Source organism: Glycine soja, chromosome 10 (assembly GCF_004193775.1).
Source record: "Glycine soja cultivar W05 chromosome 10, ASM419377v2, whole genome shotgun sequence".
Classification (NCBI taxonomy): domain Eukaryota; kingdom Viridiplantae; phylum Streptophyta; class Magnoliopsida; order Fabales; family Fabaceae; genus Glycine; species Glycine soja.
This window is the reverse complement of record NC_041011.1, coordinates 50,769,067-50,776,137: the sequence shown is the minus strand read 5'-3', so window position 1 is coordinate 50,776,137 and position 7,071 is coordinate 50,769,067. Positions and strand designations below refer to the sequence as shown.

The 7,071-nt window shown below is 28.1% G+C and overlaps 1 long non-coding RNA gene across 1 annotated transcript; it reads left to right on the top strand.

The window, feature by feature from the left end:
- Positions 1 to 2,905: 2,905 nt before the first annotated feature.
- On the top strand, positions 2,906 to 4,894 carry LOC114370208. The gene is made up of 2 exons (XR_003657792.1): positions 2,906 to 3,422; positions 4,028 to 4,894. It is a non-coding gene; the product is annotated as an uncharacterized LOC114370208 (long non-coding RNA).
- The last annotated feature ends 2,177 nt before the right edge of the window (positions 4,895 to 7,071 follow it).

Sequence of the window (7,071 nt, the reverse complement as noted above, 5' to 3'; positions counted from 1 at the left end):
TTTAAAAAATTAATTTATTATATAAACAAACATCTTAAAATAATCTTAAAAATTGAAAATAAACGACAATTTTTTAATATTGTAAAATTAATTATACATTTAAATATAAAATCTATGTTTTAAAAAATTGTAGTAATTTTAAAGTATAAATATAGATTGAGGATTAAAAATATAAGTCAGCCACAATTAGATTAGGTCATTTAAATATGACGGAAGAATGAAAATGTCTCATTAATGAGTTAAAAGTTGATAAAATGGCATAAATAATAGAATAAGAGAGACGTAAATCTAAAATATTAATGCCTTAAAAAATCTAAAATAATATATTTGTAGATAAAAATCATTTTCAAATAAAAAAATTAAAAGTCATTCAAAATGATGAATTACTTACTTTTTAGCATTTTTTTTTTACCAAAATTCGCACATAGAGTTCTAAATTCTAATAATGCCTATCAGTTTTTTTAAAAAAATAATGCGTATCAGTTATTTAGCATCTATTTTTTTTTATTTTTCAAAAATATTGTGAGTTTTGTAACTTATTTAATATATTTTCTATAATTTTATAATTTTTAATAATTTTTAAATAATAAAATTATTAAAAAATTTGCATAAAAAGTAAGTTAAAAATTTATTACTTCACTATTATAATTGAGAGTATTATTAATATGAATCTCGATAACTAATATTTTTAAGATATTGATTTAAAAATTAAAATAAAAAACATTTATTATGTAAATCATATGAAAATAAAAAAAAAGTTATTAATAATATAATTTTTCATCTCTCCTCATACAAATATTTTTAATTTAAGTTTGTCAATCAATGTGGGAATCAAAATTAAAGCGAGCAAGTTGCTATTTTATATTGGAATTTGCTAATATCCTCTTATGTTAGAATATTTTAAAAATTTATATCAAATTATTTAGAAAAAAATTCAATTATTTCTTATATGATAATAAATTTACTTTGAAAAATATGATAATTTAATATTTATATTTTAAAAAAATGTAAATTATTAAAATACTGTAAGATAAGCATTATTTGAGAGTAGAGTGATGATGCTTATAGTGGGAGTAATAAAAAAAGTAAAGAGTGGAGCCAAAAGAAAAAGAAAAGGCAAAGTTGGAGTGATGAAGACGGCAAGGCAAGTATCGAATATTCCAATCTCCGTGATGCGTGTGTTTGGTCTTGTTACCATTACCACAAGTTGAGTGACTGACATTACAATCATTATGATCGAGGAAGCTTTTGGTAATGGTAGATCTGGGAAAAAAAATCAACAAATGTGTATGGTAAAAGTAATCTAACACTACACCAATGTATAAGGAAAGAAACTTGTATTAGGGTCATAATCTTAATGCTCCTAATTATATTTAAGGAGTATCTATATATTTGAACTTAAATTTGTTATTCATGAGTTAATTGAATAAAATATATTTTTCCATTCAATGTGCTCTTCTAAAAATTAATAAATAAAAAGTCATTTCAATAACCAATTGTAATAAAAAAATAAGCAAAATTATACTTTATTCTATGTATAATTTTGCTTTTCTATTTTAATTGTTTATAGAGTAAATTAAAACCAAGAGTATAATTAAGTCTAAAGAAAATAAAGTAAGATAATAGATAATGGTTTTTGTTCTTTGATTTTTCTTTTTAGTATTGTAATTTAAAAATATTTACGAAAATATATTTTTCTTTTGCAGTGACAATTTTATCCTTGAGTACTACTTTTTCTCGTAAATGTTCCGAAAGTAAAGAGAAAAAAAACTATATTAGTATAAATCATATTAAGTAGTTCTAGAAGTATTGAAGTTTTTTAAAATTGATTTCTGAAAGTTATTATAACACATCAACTTTTTTTATACTGAAATAGCACATCAACCCGAGGCTACATTGATATATATATATATATATATATATATATATATATATATATATATATATATATATATATATATATATATATAGATAGATATTTTAATACTTGATAGATTATACGTAACATTTTATTACTTTAAGGACGAGTTAATTAAGAGAGAAAATAATTCCTTGAAAATTAACTAATTTGATGGTTAATTCCAAAATTAATACTAAAACATAGTTTACACTTTACAGTACGCTAAAGACGTGAAAAAATTGAGACTCGAGTGAAAATTTATGAATGACTTACACAATACTACTTTCATATCAAACATCCTCTGAATAATTGCCGTGTATCATTTGAGTAAATTGGTTTTCTCAGTAAGTTTAAAATGGCCGTGTATCAAAGATCCTCTAAACAATTGCCGTGAAAAATTGATTTTACAATTATTTTTTTTTTTAAAAAAAGAAAAATTGCTTTTCCCACTAATTTGTATCATAAATATAAAATTATTATTTATGTCAAAAATTCTATATTTTCTACTTGTATTGGAAACAGTAAAAATAAATAAAGTGTACAATCGCATTAAAAGTATCAAACAGAATTGCTTCATTAAAGACGCTCTTAAACTCTCTGCTCCCTGTTTGTCGTTACCATTGACCGAGTGAGTACTGTACATTTACCGCCCTACTGGGAATAGTATAAAATTTAGAAGTGATAAAGGAAGTGGGCCGTGGTGGGTAATAAATAAGACAAATGTTTCATTGATACAAGACATTTAAATAGAAAAAAATATAATATAAATATTAAAAGATTTATGATATAATAATATAAAATCATTTCGATGATTTCTATACTCTGAGTTAGTTTTATGGTTTCCAATAATGAAAATACTTCACTTTTAGAATTTTTTTATTAAAAAAAGTGGATGTTTGCCTTTTTTTTAAGTAAATTATTAAAATAAGAAGAAAGTTGATAAGATCTTTAAAATAAGTAAATATTTATGTTTTTTTTTATAAAAAAAAGTGGATGTTTGCTTATTATTTTTTAATAAATAATAGAGAATAAGCAGGAGAGGGAGACAGTGAGGGTCCATTATCGGATAGGATTCCATTTCCTCTGCCAAAACTTTTGTCCACATCCTATGTCAGGAATCTCATCATACCCACCATTTTGATTCCACTTTTGCATCATTATTTAATAAACATATTGAGAGACTCTCTTTTACCTTTGTCCACCTTTCTTGTATTGTAATTACAAGTTATACCACCAACTACCCCCATTCAACCTCAACTCAAAAGGCTTCCTTCCTTGTGAATTGTGAGACATGAACATTGAAGAAGAAAATAATTAAGCTTTCTTCAGAGAGGGGAAAAGGGAGATAAAATTGGGGGAAGACATGGGTATGGGGGGATTGGGAAGGAATATTCATAAGCAAAATATGTTATTTCTTCCCTACACCTCCCATACCACTGTTTTTCCTCTATTTCTCCCCCTTCCCTTGCTTTCTGCTGCCTTTCCACATCTCAACCTTCCTTCTCATCTCATAATCGTAATGGTAATGATATCCCTCTTCTTTTATTTTTTCTTTCACTAAACATATAGGTTTCTGCATGCTCTCTCTATTATGTGGGATTTTACATTTTAATTCACTAAATTTCTTATACGGGAAAAAAATAATGAAAGCTAGGAATTATTTATATAATTTATTTTTAATCTCTTCTAAAAGGTTTGACAATTGGAAGTTTAGTAAGAACTAAAAAAAAAAAGTATCTTCCAGTTTACAAGTTTGGTTCAAAATCTTAGAACACAAACTCGTCTTGATCTGATTACATTATTATAACCACAGAACATAGTACCTTTTCAGAACACCTCTCTTATCATTAACCAACAGAATCTCTTATAAATCGTGCTAAGATAGTAGTTGGTGATTGGAGTTTGGGCACATCTCTTATCAAAACTCGTACTAATTCTATTTGTGTTGTACTGTTATAGGCACATCTTGTGCTTATTCTAGTTTAATAATATCATTGCTTTAAAAAAAGTGAAATAGTTATTTTCTCATCCTTTTGGTTGGCCGAAAAATCCAGCAACCAAAATGATTTTTTTTTTTTTTTGTTACAAGCAACCAAAATGATTGACAACGAGTTATTTGCTATGCAGTAACAACCATACATATGTTGAAGAGTATGCGTAGTATTGTATTCAATTTGACCATCTATGTTCTATTAGCATATGCCAATTGTTCTAAACCTTTGAAGTTTAGAGTTTAGATCTCTCTCTTGGAGCAACAAATCTGGTATTGTCACTTTCTGATAATAAAGTTTTGTTGAATTTCTTTTAATTCAAAGTTTGACTAATTATCGGATTAATTTTCACCACACAATTATTTTTTGATCCAACTTCTGAACAATTGAATCAACTGGCCCTATTACGTTTTGACTAATCTTTTATTAGACTGTTTGGATCTTTTGGACCGGGCCCATTAAGGACAATTGTTAGGCAAATGATAATTATACCTGAATTAAAATTCAAACAAAAGCCAAACCAACCGGAGGAGTTACAAAAACCCAAACTCTAATATGGTTACAAGCAGAACTAGCAGCTAATAGTGCACTTGAATAATTGCAGCACCACGTTGTTGAGCATTGGTTATGAATTTCCCCATTCTACCTTGATAATGAAAATTGCAACAATACTTCAATAAGAACAAAATAATAATTTTCTAAAGCCATAACTCATAATTTACAATATTCATCGTGTACCAAGCATCATCAGCATTATGACATTCTTTACATAAAAAACCTGAACGCTCAGTCTCATAAATTAGGCCTAGATGGAGCAAATTCATTCAATCTTAAATGGGGTTTGAGTGGGAGTGGCATGGGAGGGGTTTGAGTAACGGAGCTATAGAGGAGGAGGTGAGTAGCAGAGAAATGGGGTAAGCCAAAAAAAATGAAAAACTGTCTCTGAAAAGTTAAATTGAAATTGGGAATGAATTAAAAGGGTATTTAGGAGAAAATATTGATAAAAAAAAAGGGAGGTAAAATTATCATTAGCCTTGTTGTTAATAATTTTAATTTTTCATTAATCTTGGTTAAAAGCCCACTCTGAAAAGCCCGCGTGAGTTTCTTTTTTAGGTTTTGTATTTAAAAGTTCCAAATCCTTTTTTTTAATTGTTTAGTAATTTAAAAAATTTTAAATAAAGGTTTCAATTGAGTAATTTAACGCCTTTAATTCTTTTTTAGCTAATTTTGTTGCTATTTTTTCCTTATACAATTTTGAAATATTTGTTTGTGTAATTTGATTTGTTCCTAAATTTTGAAGATTATTTCCACTATTCCTATTTCAAATTATTTTATTTCCTACAACGCATGAGTTGTCCTTGGGAAGGCAAGTTTCTTTAACCAACATCCATTTTTTTTTGTAAGACTACATCTTTGTAGAGGATTGTTTTAGGTACATTCACATTGGCCCTTGCCATCTTGGTGAGAATCGAAGTTGTTTCTCCTTTGTGTTTTGGTTTCAGCAAAACAATAAAATTGCAGAAGTTCATTATTTCATATTGAACCTTATAAAGTAAAGCTACTGGAATTGACAAAAGCTTCATATCTAAGCCATAAAGTTTTATGTTGAGAAATAATGAATCGAATTTATAAACTAATGGCTCTATCGGGGTAACAGTTAAAATAGATTGGTATACAACTCAGGCTGGTTTCTACTTTTCCTAATAGACATTCTTGAATTTTGTTGGGTCTTATATTGCTTAGACACGTAGATTTGAAGAGCTGAAATCAGAGAGGTCTGATACTAAAACATGTCCTATTGAATTTCTAATGATATACTGTTGTCTTTTGCCTTTCAAAAAAAAAAAAAAATCCTATATAAGATTTTTATAGTTTTAGCATGATTGGTTATATATTCCCTTGATGAGAGATGGAATTCTTCACCCCTCTCGGATTCTATAGGGATATTATTTTCTGCAAACGATTTTCTTTAGGTTTGTATAATTGTTTTGAATATTTTAGGAAATTCTCAATTAGCATAACTAAGCATCCATGTAAGTATGCTCGGTTTTTCCTTTATACTTTGTTGAAATTCATATTAACTTTGGTGTTGGATCGCTTCCCTGTGCAAACACCCTTATTAGCCACCTAGGAAACCATCGAATTCTCAAACACTAAAAGGTAGAACCACTAGTCTTGTACAATTCGAGAAACTTGCAGAATTTAAATACACCAAATGGAAGTGGTAATGTGTGCGAAATTCACAAACCTCAATAAGGCATTCCTTAAGGAGATGGTAGACGTATCCATTATATATATATATATAAAGATGGAGTATCAAGAAACCAGATTCTCAGCCTTATAAATAAATTCCAGGGATAACAAAATGGGCTGAGATTATCGAGCCAACCCGTTTAACTAGTTAATTTCGGCCGGTCAGGTTGGGTGTTTTAACCCACTAGCTGCTCATTTTGTCCCACTACAAAATGGGCTCACTGCAAGCTGAGGCGGGCCAATAACCATTTTTTTAAATTAGATTAAAAAAAAAGTAGAGTAATATTTTGGTGTGAAAGTAGTGTTGTGTCTAAGATATAATATTTTTAAGTTTAGAGATAACAATAAAAGTAGTGTAGTGTAGTGTTGTTGTTGTTAATATGGAAGACTAAGTAGTTAGAAGAGTGAAAAGAATAATAAATACTAAATTTTTTTAACTATTTTTTTTAATAACATTTTTACTTTAGTCTTATAGTTGCTTACTTTTAAAACAAAAAAAAAAAAATGGCGGACCAACCCGCCTATAAACAGGATGGGTTGAACATTTCATCCCACTTTTGTAGAGCATGTAATCGATTTTTAGTAGGACATGCTAAAATAGATTAGACTATCCCATTTTGTCGTTCCTAATAAATACTTACTCGAGATATAACCAGGTCCATGTGAACTCGATTGATGAAATTGAACGACCTTCATAACAGAACATGCAAACTCTTTTTATAAGCTAAAGCCATTTGACCTAAAAAAATGTCAATGCAACTTACAAAAGATTGATGGATAGGATATTGAAGGAGAATATTAACGTAAAACTTGAGATCTACATAGATAGTACGGTGGCCAAAGCGACAAATGTTGAAAACCACATCACAGACGTGAAGGAAATCTTCGAGTACTTAAAGAAAGTTCACCATATACCTAAACTCCACT